Below are 13,499 nucleotides of genomic sequence, written 5' to 3'. Positions count from 1 at the left end.
GAAGTGACATTAATAATGATAATGCACGCACATTTTGTTAGAGTAAAGGTAGGCTGAATAAATAGAGTTTAGATTCTTGGAAGAAAACCAAAAGATGTGGTAGCCCTATGAAGGAAATATCCAGAAATCATAAGAGGCCAAGCTTGTGAAAAGCAATAATTCTGGATGACTTGCTTTCAGTCATTGGCCTCAGAAGTGACTACATGAAATAATCATGTATATCCAAATCATGAGTGTATCCAAATTGGAAAATCCCAATAGACACTTCCAGGATTCAAGGTTTATGTGAGCACAAGGAATAACTCTACCATGTTAGGAAGGCAGCAAGTGTAATGGAAAAATCACCAAAAGAAAAAGTAAGAGAGAGAGAAAGAAAGAGAGAGGAAGAAAGAAGGAAGGAAGGAGGGAAGGATGGAAGGAAGGAGAGAGAGAAAGAAGAAGAAAGAGAAAGAAGAAAGAAAGAGAGGAAGGAAGGACGGACGGACGGACAGACGAAAGAAAGGGAGGGAGGGAGGAAGAAAAGGAAAGGAAAAAAGGATATCCTTGATTAGTGACCTCAAAATGTCAGTGAACACCACAGAACCTCAATTTAATTATGTCAGGTTAATATTATAGCTATAATATTATAAAATGTAGATATTAATATCTCCAGCCTAATTCTTAAATCCACAAATTTCTAGTGTACTTATCAGCATACCCTCTAAAATATAGGCATATGCAAATGAAGAAGACATAATCCCGACCTTCTAGAAACTTACAGTCTGGTGGGAGAGACATACAAATAAATCAAGCAGCTAATAATGTGTTATAGGTCCTGGTATATAAATACAGACATAGTGAAAACTAGGGAGTTTAAGGAAACGCACCAGAGGAATTGGTACTTGAGTTGAGCCTTAAAGGAAATTTGCCAAGCAAAAAGTCCATGGCACAGCTGGCTAAATGACTGCCATGGGGGAGAAACTGAAAGGGGTGGTCCAGCTTGGCCAGTTCAGAGAGAGGGCTTGACCTCAGCATGCTGAGGGAGGGCTGTGAGAGGTGGGGCTGGAGAGACAGGCAAGCCAGAAGGGGCCTGGGTTCCATGTAGTGGGGTTTGCCCTTCCCCATGACCAGTGTTTCTCAAATGTCTGAGGACTGCACACTGCAGGCTTATCCGGAATGTCTATTTACAACACAGACTCCTGGCCTCCAACTCTGATTCATAACATCTAAACCTCTTGGGTGGGGCCCAGGAGTATTTAATCTAACATCGATTTCAAGTAGCTCTTATGGATCTAAAACTGGGGAAGACTTGCAGTGTGCATATTTGCGAAGTGCTGGGTATTTTAGACCAGGAGTAACAAAGATGAGTTCTGTTTTCATAAGACTACGTTGGAAGCAGTGTAGAGCATAGATCAGAGGACCAGGAGGCAGAAAGCAGGGAAACAAGATAAATAGCTCCTGCATTTGATGGATCAGAGCTGAGGGTCTGAGAGAGGAAATGTGTGGGGATATTGGAAATAGGGCCTGTCAGCTGAAAAGATAGTCCTTGTGACATCCTGACAGGATTGATGTGGGAACAAAGCTCAATTTAGAGGTTTCTGCCTAGAACCCATTAACTTAGATCAGAGTTTAGCAAACTATAGCCCAAGGGCCAAACACCAGCCTGCTGGCCTGTTTTTGTAAATAAAGTTTTATTGGAACACAGTCACACCCATTTGTTTACACATGGACTGGAGTTGCGTTTCACAACAGCACAGCTGAGTAGTTGTAGCGGAAACCCTGTGGCCCACAGAGGCTAAAATATTTATTATCTGGTCTTTACAGAAAAAAATGTGCTGACCCTTGACGGATAAATAATAATAAGGGAAAAGAGAGGCAGCAATCGAACCAGAGAGAAGGAAAGAGTTCTGAGGATGAAATGAATTCTGTCTGGGATATAATGAGCTTAAAGGTATCATGGAGCTGCCACAGAGACGCTTAGGGGATCTATCTGGGCTAAAGAGAAAAATGTGCTTAAAGTGATTTCGAGATACTAAATAAATAACAGGATGAATGAAATGTTGAAGGAGAATCAGAAAAAGGAAAGAAGAGATGGAGAATAAAACAACAGGGGTCACGAAGGCAAGAGGAATGGGCAGAGATGAGAAATTCAGAAGAAGTTGCAGGAAGCTGCAGGAAGGCTGACCAGGGCCACAGAAGTGAGGGAGAAGCCAAGCAAAGACACGGGTGGGATGTGACTCAGAGCAACAGGAGAATGTAAAGCAACTTTTGAAATGGACAATTCCAGACCCATGGGAGCCCTCCTCCCCAACACCCAGGGCACATATGCATGATGTATGGGATGATGTATCTTTGGCTCCTTAGCTCCCATTCACTTGGCACAATTTTCTAGATAGATCATGTCACTGTAGCAGTAGAGAAGGCTAAAGCTTTGGTTAATGATAGTATTTTAAACATGTAAGCATTTTTCCTCACCCTCCTTCCAAAACTCCATTAAAATAACAAAAAGCAAAAAATGAAAAGGTATAAATGCACAAGGACAGAGATGAAAGGGCAGACACCAGCTGACTAGAAATATTAACAAATTTGTGTAAGATACACACCAGATGATAAAGGACAACTTGTTCAGATCTCAGTTTTCTTTCTTTTTGTTGTTGTTGTTGTTGTTGTTGTTTTAAGATTTTATTTATTTACTTGACAGACAAAGATCACAAGTAGGCAGAGAGGCAGGCAGAGAAAGTGAGGGGGAAGCAGGCTCCCTGCTGAGCAGAGAGCCTGATGTGGGGCTCAATCCCAGGACCCTGAGATCATGACCTGAGCAGAAGGCAGAGGCTTTAACCCACTAAGCCACCCAGGTGCCCCATAATTCTGCCTAGGAGGCAGAAGTGATAGGATTATAGCTCAGAAGTGACTCAGGAATTTGAGGTGGCAGGGACCCTTAAAAGCTAGGGACTGAAGTGAGGGCAAAAACAAAAGAACTGATTAAAAATCTAAAAGATCTGACTCTAGCATCCATCTCTAGCCTGTACAGTGGATGATTGTTCCCTGGTCAGTTAGAAGACATCCAACTTATTCTCTGGAGAGTTGTGCTGGATTTTCCAGGGAATTGGTCCCAGCAAAGACAGGCTGAACGTGGAATCAAAAGGATTAAGCAAAGATCTGCCTGACAGACAGTGAGAGCTTAGCCCTCATCCCCATGCCAGGCCGGGTGCTCAGAAAGGCAACAAGCAGCCTTAGACATCCCAGGAAAAGACTGAAGATTCTCTTCTAAGTAAATAATCAGGTCAAGATATTGATATAGATATCACTATTGAGATGAGGAAGGTTCTCAGCCACGTGGGTTGTATGCCTACTCCATTCCACCCACATAAACAGAATTTCCAATTTACCTTCTAGTGCTACACTTTTAAATATGAGTAAGCAAGCTAAAGACAGTAGACAATTTAGGAAAACTTCTGAAGTGAAAGACAAACCTGGAACAAACAAACAAACAAAAATGCGGGGGGGACTGGGGAAACAGAAAAAGTGCAGGGAGCCCAAATAAAATTCAAGAAAACATAAATTAATTTTCCCAGAGCAATAACGAATGAAGCAAAAATAGAATGCTATATGAACAAAAGAAGCGTTCAAAGATGGAGAAAGTGCTCTTGGGAATTGAAAATATGTTCACAGTAATAAAATACAATAAAATAAATTCAAAGTGAAGTTGAGGAAAGTAGAATGTAAACCTAATCTACCAAAGCAGGCTTACGCAAACTAAGGAAGGAAATTAAGAAATCCAGGAAACAGGTGAATCCAGGACAGGAAAAACTCAATACATGATTCCCAAGGTGATGGGAGGGAGGGGTAGATTATGTTCAACCCACCCGTCTACAAGGCACTCAATCTAGTTAGGAGCTGAAGAGCAAAGAAGGCATATCTCCAAGAAAAAAGTAGAGCAGAGAGATTGACCATTATATTTCATCATATGTATGGGAGTTTATAGTTCCATGAAAGCATCTAAGGATAAATGAATGGTAGTTCCATAGAAGAGAAACTAACAAAAAGTAATTAGGCCATTATTAATATCCCCCAATTATTTTTTTCTTGTAGAGAAAAAAATATATAAAATCATAGATACATGACTTGGATGTAAGCAAATTTTCTTTGCCAAAATAAACACACAAGTTTGTTTTAACAAAGATTATGATATAAATAAATTGGAAGAAAAGGGGGAAAGAGAGTAGTATGTTATGTCTATGATACAAGAAAGCTAAATCTTAGTTTCCTATGATAAAAATCTAATCCCCACTTTGGAAAACAATCGGGAACCATCTAGGAAAGCTGAAGATATGCTAGCCTAGGGTCAAATTTCTGCCTGCAGAGAAACTGCTATAGGACCAGTAAATAGATACCAGAATATTCATAGAAGTATTGTTTGTTTCCACAAAAAATAGAAAAATCCCAATTCCACCATGATCATTTAAAGAGCCAAATTTGGGGGTATATCCATACAATGGTATGCTCCACAACAGGCTTCTCAATCACAGTGCTATTGATATTTCTTTATTATAATTATTTCTTTAAGTTTACAAATCTTATGACCTTTTCTGTATACGTGTTACATTTCACAAATTAAAAAGCAAAGAGAAACAGGAAGCTTATAGATACCATCCAATGGAAAAATCAAGAAACAACTGGTTATTTATCCCAAAGATAAAAATGTAGTGAACCAAAGGGGCACCTGCACCCCAACATTTATAGCAGTGATGTCTACAGTAGCCAAACTATGGAAAGAGCCCAGATGTTCATCAACAGATGAATGCATAAAGAAGACATGGTATATATACCTGGTAGATTATCACTCAGCCATAATAAAATAATGAAATCTTGCCAATTGCAGCAGTGTGGGTGGAACTAGAGGTTATTATGCTGAGTGAAATAAATCAATCAGAGAAAGAAAATTATCATATGATCTCACTGATAGGTAGGATTTAAGAAACAAACAGAGGATCACAGAGAAAGAGAGGAAAAAAATAAAAGAAGACAAAACCAGAGAGGGAGACAAATCATAAGAGACTCTAAATCACAGGAAACAAACTGCTGGAGGGGAGGAGGGTGGGGGAAGAGGACGGGGGGATAACTGGGTGATGGACATTAAGGAGGGCATGTGATGTAATGAGCACTGGGTATTATGGAAGACTAATGAATCACAAACCTGTACCTCTGAAATAAATAATATTAATCAATTAATTATAAAAATATATGAAAAATATTAAAAAACCTAAGACTAAAATGAGAAAAAAGTTTTTATTTTAGAGGTGTGGGATTCATGAGAACAAAGGAGTTGAGTTAGGATCAGGAGGTTATTATTATTCTTTATAAGCATTTTTACAGTAAACCAGGTATATGTATTAGTTTAATAAATATAAAAATTAACTTTTATTTTTTTTATTTTATTCTATTTTTATTTTTTTAAGATTATTTATTTATTTTTGACAGAGAGAGATAGACTGCGAGAGAGGGAACACAAGCAGGGGAAGTGGGAGAGGGAAAAGTAGGCTTCCCGCAGGGCTCCATCCCAGGATCTAGGATCATGACCTGAGCCAAAACAATAAATAGAAAAGTGTATCTGAGTATACTGCCCACAACAAACTAATTATTGTGTATGTGTATAGAAATATACATATAAATATACACATATATACACATAAGTATGTAAATATATATGGGTGTGTGTGATTCTCCAATTTGACTTATCCTTTTGTATTCTCAATGTTCAAAATAGTGTGTTTTACACAGAAAAATTTCTTAAATACAGACAACTAAAGTTAAATGATGGCTATTTTCTTTTTTTTTTTAATTAATTTTTTATTTTTTATAAACATATATTTTTATCCCCAGGGGTACTGGTCTGTGAATCACCAGGTTTACACACTTCACAGCACTCACCAAAGCACATACCCTCCCCAATGTCCATAATCCCACCCCCTTCTCCCAAACCCCCTCCCCCCAGCAACCCTCAGTTTGTTTTGTGAGATTAAGAGTCACTTATGGTTTGTCTCCCTCCCAATCCCATCTTGTTTCATTTATTCTACCTACCCACTTAAGCCCCCATGTTGCATCACCACTTCCTCATATCAGGGAGATCATATGATAGTTGTCTTTCTCTGCTTGACTTATTTCGCTAAGCATGATATGCTCTAGTTCCATCCATGTTGTCGCAAATGGCAAGATTTCATTTCTTTTGATGGCTGCATAGTATTCCATTGTGTATATATACCACATCTTCTTGATCCATTCATCTGTTGATGGACATCTAGGTTCTTTCCATAGTTTGGCTATTGTGGACATTGCTGCTATAAACATTCGGGTGCACGTGCCCCTTTGGATCACTACGTTTGTATCTTTAGGGTAAATACCCAGTAGTGCAATTTCTGGGTCATAGGGCAGTTCTATTTTCAACATTTTGAGGAACCTCCATGCTGTTTTCCAGAGTGGCTGCACCAGCTTGCATTCCCACCAACAGTGTAGGAGGGTTCCCCTTTCTTCGCATCCTCGCCAGCATCTGTCATTTCCTGACTTGTTGATTTTAGCCATTCTGACTGGTGTGAGGTAATTAACTTTTAAATCTAGAATAACAGCACAGTGAAGCAGGTGGGCACATTTCTGGATCATAAGCTTGGTGGCCATGCTGGCTAGATTTTTTCACGCTTCTTATTAATCTCGATGGTGTTTATTATATGCTGAGTATCTGGATTCCTTGGGGTTAGCAGAAGTATAAACAGGTTATTTAACTAAACAGGCAACATAGTAGCATTTATGTTGACTAAAGATCTACTAAACAAATAAATTCCAAAGCAGATTTTAAAGCTACAATATGTTCAGTATAATAAGCAGGCAAATTTGAATGCCTTCCTAAATTAATTCTTGCAAGTTTAAACTTGTTAGCAAACCTAAAGGAAATGAGGTAGAAGGAAACAATGGTGGGTAGTTGAAAGTGAATTTCACTTCCATACATTCTAGGTGATACTACAAAAACTATTTTTTCAAGAGGTTGAAACAGTAACAATCCATAGATAAGCATAATCTTAGGGCTTTTTCAGACCAGGAAAGCCTGAATTCAGTTGCTTAAATTGACACTGTAGTCCAGTTTGGAAATTCATTGTCTCAATACTTCTTTAAAAGGTTGTGGAGAAAGCCAAGTGATAAATTTGACATAAGCACCACTGTTCATTTATTTATGTTAACGGGCCAAAATCCATCACACAACATGGAGTTTGGTTAGGAACTCTGATAGGAAAGCACAGACGAACCCAGAATCAATGGTTCTTAGGGACTGCTTCCTAGGGTGAATGATATGTGAGTAAGCTGAAGTCTGAGAGTGAGTGGAGTCTGCCAGAAGAGGACAAGAACAGGGAAATTTCTTCCAGGAGACAAGACAGCATGCACATAGCCTAGAGATGAAAGAGGATAAGACCTCGGAAGGTGTGGGTTGGGGGATACCAGAGAGGCAAGGAGAAAATGACAGGTAAGAACAACAACAACAACAAAAACAACAGTTCAGAAAAAGGTTTATACAGTGAAGTAAAGGGTTTAGACATGGGTAGCGCTGGGGAGACACTAAGGGCTTTCAATCCAGGGACGTGCATTTAGAAAGATCATCCTTGATACACTGTGGACAATGGAGCAGAGCATAGCCGAAGTTCCAAAATCCAGCTAAAAGGCCATAATGATTTAAGTAAGAGATATTCTGCCCTAGACTGGGGTAATTGTTGGGGAAAGATGTAGCTGGATTACAGAGATACATGGAAGGAAAATAAACTGGTCCTAATAATGAACCAAAGGGAGAGGAGAGAGTCAGAAATACATCCCAGGTTTTCAGCATGGATGATGCCATTCGTGAGGAAACGCCAGTCTACAACTATTTAATTATTTTTTTCTTCAAATTTTTATTTAAATTCCAGCTAGCTGACATATGGTGTAATATTAGTTCAGGGGTAGAATTTACTGGTTCATCACTTAAATACAACCCCCAGTATTCACCACATTTGATACCCATCACCCATTTAACGCATCCCCCCCCACCTCCCCTCCAGATGCTTAATTATAGAGAATAAATTGAGGGTTCCTAGAGGGCAGGCAGCCTGTAATTACTTTAAAGGATGTGCGTGTGTGCGTGTGCATGTGTGCCAGAAATGAGGAGAGAAGTATTTACATGAATTTGACTTAGCACTTCTTAAAATGAGGAGCTTGTAAAACATTCATCTTTTTTTTTTTTTTTTTTTTTTGATACATGGGATCTTAAGAGAGTTTACATTAATGATGGAGGCAAACTGGAGAGGCTAGAGAGGAAGAAGTCAGAGACACAGAAGAAGGGAGATATTTGAGAGAAGAAAATTCTGAGAAAGTGTGATGAGATGGAATCATAGAAGGAGAGTTTGGGTTTAGACAAGAGGGGGAAAAACAGATGATGAGAAGGAAAGAGACAACTCTTGATTAATTTTGGCTAGAGTTTCTGTTTTCTCATCTTATTGCTTCTAAAAATTCATTATTAAGACATATATAATCCTATATTTACTTTGGAGTGATGAAATACATTATATTTTGGAGTGATAAAATACATTATATTTAATTTGTTAGTTATGCAGAATCATTTCCTCATACATAAAAAACCATTTATCATAAGAAAAAATTACTTAATATTCTATAAATATTGGGTAGCAGTTTGAGTTTAAATTGTAAATTCCTTGCAAATTTGTGATAATGCCTCTGTCTCTTTTGTAACCTCACCAGCCACTTAAATGTAGATTTAGATTTTTGTATGAGATGACTTGGATAAGCAGGCAAACTCAACAATTAGTGACTGGTGACAAATTTTAAATTCTAGGTCACGTAACACAATAAATATTCGTAACTCTGTTTTCCATTAAGCATTCCAGATATATCAAGAGCTCAGTAGCTTTAAAATTCTTTTGGAGAGGGAGAGTCTATATTTCTTTTAAAGAGGAAATTACTTTTGACTATCCTAAAATTATTCCATGTATCAAACATGTCGAGTCTTAAGAAAGTAGGACAGAAGGTTATCTTCCATGACCTTCCTTTCCATTTAATTCTTCAACTTAATGCAGATGGTCTTTCAGCCCTCCCATTCCAATGAAACACTTGTGTGAAGATCACCCAGAACTCAGTGATGTTAAACTCAATAGGCATTACTCTGTCCTTGAGATCTCTTATAAGCAGTCAACGTGACTGACCATCTCCCCCTCTTTTAAACACTCTGCCAGTGACTCCTGTGCCCCATGTCCCTGTTTTCATCCTGCTTCATTGACCATCCCTTCTTAGGTTCCTCCGGCTCCTGACCCAGACTCTATCATGCAGGAGCCTCGGTCCCTGACATGTTCTTTTCTCTCCCTCTTTCTCTTTGTAGCTGATTAAATCCATTCCCACAGCACTGAAGCAGCTACTGACTTCCACGTTTATATCATTAACCTAGCCCCCCTCTCCCCACTGCTCCACATTTCTCTTTACCACAGCCTCTTTAACATCTCTGTGTGGTGTGTGGGTGTCCCAAGAACATAGGAAGCGTGACATATCTAAAATAAAACTTTTCATTTTCTCATCGCACCTGCTTCCCCCCCACCACTCTCAGTATGCTCCATCATGCAAAGAGTACTACAAGCTACCCAGTAATTCAAAGAACATTGATTCCTTCCTTTTCGTCAGTTCTCACATCCAATGCATTAGGAGCTCTATGCCTGGGTTCTACCCCAACATGTTTCTCAAATCCTTGTACTTTTCTCCTTCCCTTGCTTCTGCCTGGGGTGGGGGTGGGGGGAAACTGTCATCATCTGGAAATTGGATCTGTCTATTGATTGGTCTCCCCACTCCCATATTTGTAAAACTTTAGTATTTTATATGTATATTGAATTCATGTCACTACCCCTCAATAAATCCTCATTATATTTGAAATGAAATCCAAAGTCTTTTACATGAGCTATGATGTCTGCATGATAATAGATTTCTCCTATATTTCTAACCACATTTTGAGTCACTCTTCCTTTGGCTTTGCGTCATCTAAGCATAGTAGTCCTCTTATGCATTTTCAAAGCCAACCACTTTTCTGCCTCAGGGCTTTTGCACATACAAAATGATTCAGAAACTTCCTCCTCACCACTCCCTGCCACTTTCTGCATGGCTAGCTCCTTCTTTTGCTTTCAGGTCTCAGTTTAAATGCTGCCTTCTCTAAAGGTGATGTCCGATCTAAAGGGACGTTTATATTGAGACTAGGAACAAAGGATTCTCCTATTAGACTCATTCTCTTATTTTCTATATGAGCATTTTACATACTTCCTTCACAGCCCTTATCACAGTTTGTGATAGCTTTATTGTTTGCTTAATTGATTTGGGGGTGGGAGGCTCTCCCAGGCAAACCTTTCTCAGGGCAAAGTCCTTGCTGACATTATTCCCCAGTTCGTGGCCAAGTAATATATATTGAATGGGTAAAATATCTGTAAGAAATACTCTCTAAAATAATTTTAAGGCAACTATTTATTCAACCTTGAGTTTTCTTTTGTTCTGGACAAAGGTTTTTTGAAACCTTTCAAAAAATATCTTTTCTCTAACAAATTGCTTGATCTTACCATTCTTTCCTGAATTGATTTCTTTTCTTTTATCCATAGACTATAATCGGTGAAAGCAATGAGAAGAGATATTCCAGTAGTGAATTTTTTCACCTTTCCTCAAGCCTGGAGGCTCTTCTGAGCTCAGTGGTGTAGGGAAACACCACATCTTACTTGTGATAAATAGAGCAACATGACCTGAACTCAGATCCCCTATATGAATATATGGTCTTTCTTTTATGGAAAGGAAAAGTGATTGATATTATAATGAAATAAGATATTTCTATTTTCTTCTGTAGAACACTGTTTGCCTACTACCCAGACAGATATCTTGTGTAATAGGCATGTCCTCTAATAAAACGTTTTAGGTTTGTCTTTACCAAGAAAAGCGTGAGCCAAGAGATCACTTTAGAGAAAAGCATTAGACGGTTTGTTTCCAAGACTATTGCTTGAGAAATTATTGTTTGAATGTTGACTTTAAATTTTCAATCTGATGTAAACCAGTGTCAAGAGGTCAAGGCATAGCAAAGAGGTCAAGGCATAGCAAATAAATTCATATAAACCCCAATACATCCAAAACAAATTAGAGGCTATTCAGCTCACAAGCAGCAGTTGGGAACAAGTAAGTCAGTCTTGTGTCAATCCAAAGACCCCATCACTGTGTGTTATAATAACTTCCCTCTAACGCAATGACCACTTAAGGACAACAAATGAAATAGCCTGCTTTTCTTACCCCCAGTGTTTACCCCAAACTGCAGAATATCTTCAAAAACACTTCCATGAAATTATCTCGCCACAACCTTCAACTCTATTGCTGAGAAGAGTTATGAATTAGTCAAACAGATTTCAACTTTATCTTTTTCCAAATAAATTCCCAAGAAACTATCTGTGCCAGAAATAGGAGTGAGCAGTAGGATCACATGTAGAATCAAACCAAAAGGGGAAAACAAAATCAGGATACTGCATGTTTTTTTTTTTTTTCTCTTTAGAGATTGTTAATACATATGTGGTGTGCAAAGGGAGCTAATAAAAAGTGAGTGTGAAGAGGGGAGCCTGGATGGCTCAGTCAGTTAAGCGTCTGCCTTCGGCTCAGGTCATGATCCTGAGGTCCTGGGTTGGAGTCCAGAATCGGGCTTCCTGCTCAGCAGGGAGTCTGCTTGTCCTTCTCCCTCTTCCTTGCCCCCTCTAACTTGTGCTTGCTCTCTCTCACTCTCAAATATATAAATAAAATCTTAAAAATAAAAAGCTGATACAAAGAAATATGTCCCTTCCATCCTATCTGCAAATCTTAATAAGTTGATCTCATAAAGCTATTAACCACCTCCAGCCAGGGTCTGCACATAATCATGCCTTTTAAACTGTGGTACTTATAAACTGAGCACTGAGAGGAACATTTTTAACCACCCTACCCTGTCCTGCTCCTGCCTCACTTCATACACATTCACACACACGCACACACATTCACATACTGTCACTCCAACCTCCAACTCATTAAATAATTTTAAAACCCAGCCCTGGATGAGAGAACATTGCGCCCCTCAGTAGCTGCCTCCTTTATCCCGCAGGCTGCAACATGTTCATAAGTCTGATTTTTCTGAGGAAGAAAAACCCTTGAAAATCCTGTAAAGCCCTCAGTGTTTAATAAGCAGCAAATTTTCTGTTCTTTCCATTCATTCAAAGTAAGGCCTTTCCTTCTGATATAATCCATGAATTTCAGAATTAAACTTGCATAAGAACTTATTTAGCTCCAAATCCTATCAACAATCCCACACTAACCTGGATTGTGTCATTTAAAATTCTCATTGGACCCCCTCAACAGGCATCTCATTTGATATGCCACACAGTGCTGTGTACCCCAAAGCCCTCAAATCACCTAAGCCCCATAGTGATCTGTAGAAAGAAGGCCCTATAAACTTCATTTTCCAATTTGAATACCTTGTCCCCTAATGTCAATGTCATTGGAAAACATGATTTTGGGGTGAAAGAACAGATAAAAATATTAAAGCAGAGAAATTAAGTAGAAACTCTGCAATCCTATATTGAATCCACAATATCCTTATGAACCCACAATTATTTTCACTTAAAATATGTATTTTCCCTTTTTTTTTTTCTACTAAAAAGGTCTAGAAAAAAATGACCAAACATGGTAGCAAAATGTACCTTAAGTGCCCAGGTTATAATTTCTAAATATTAGCCACTGGGAAGAATGAGGGCTCCCTGGAGAAATGGATGACTCCCAGCTCTGAAGCAGGTTATGTAAAGGTGGGTCTGGTGCTTCTTGTAACACCAGAGGGCAAGAAAATTATCAAAGAATTAGGAGCCAGCTTGAAGAGGTTCCCCTTAATTAAAGAAGTCCTATCTGAACAATAAAGAAAGAAATGACTACAATGGGTCACAGCACATCAAATATATTAAAAACCAATATATTCAAAATAATACCATAAAAACAAAAACATCCATGGTTCTGTTCCACTTTATATGTATTTCTATTATATCACCACATAATTGCCTGTGTTTGTGGTTCCTGATTAAATGATGAGCTCCTTACATGGAAATACTATGTTGCGTTCATTACTGTCACTGAAATGTCATCCCCTTATAGAGGATGACATTTGTGCTGCATCCAGCAGTTAGCTAGAATTTTTCACCCCAGAACTTCACTAGATCTACTCTTATCAAGGTCACCTGTGGCTACAACGTTGTTAAATCTCACGGTCAACGTTCTGCCCTTTCTAAATCTATCAGCAGTATTTGACACAGATGATCACTCTTTCCTTCCTGTAACAGTAACAGTCTTCCCTTGGTTTTTGAGATATTATTCCCTTTTCCCCTCTTTGGTTCTTTTGCTGGATATCCTTCATTTTCCTAAACTCTAAACATTGAAGTACTCCAGGGATCAGTGCTCAGACTTCTCTCCTT

The sequence above is a fragment of the Mustela nivalis genome (genome assembly GCF_964662115.1).
Source record: "Mustela nivalis genome assembly, chromosome: 15".
NCBI classification, from domain to species: Eukaryota; Metazoa; Chordata; class Mammalia; order Carnivora; family Mustelidae; genus Mustela; species Mustela nivalis.
The sequence above is the reverse complement of the archived record's forward strand: the minus strand, read 5'-3'. Positions refer to the sequence as shown.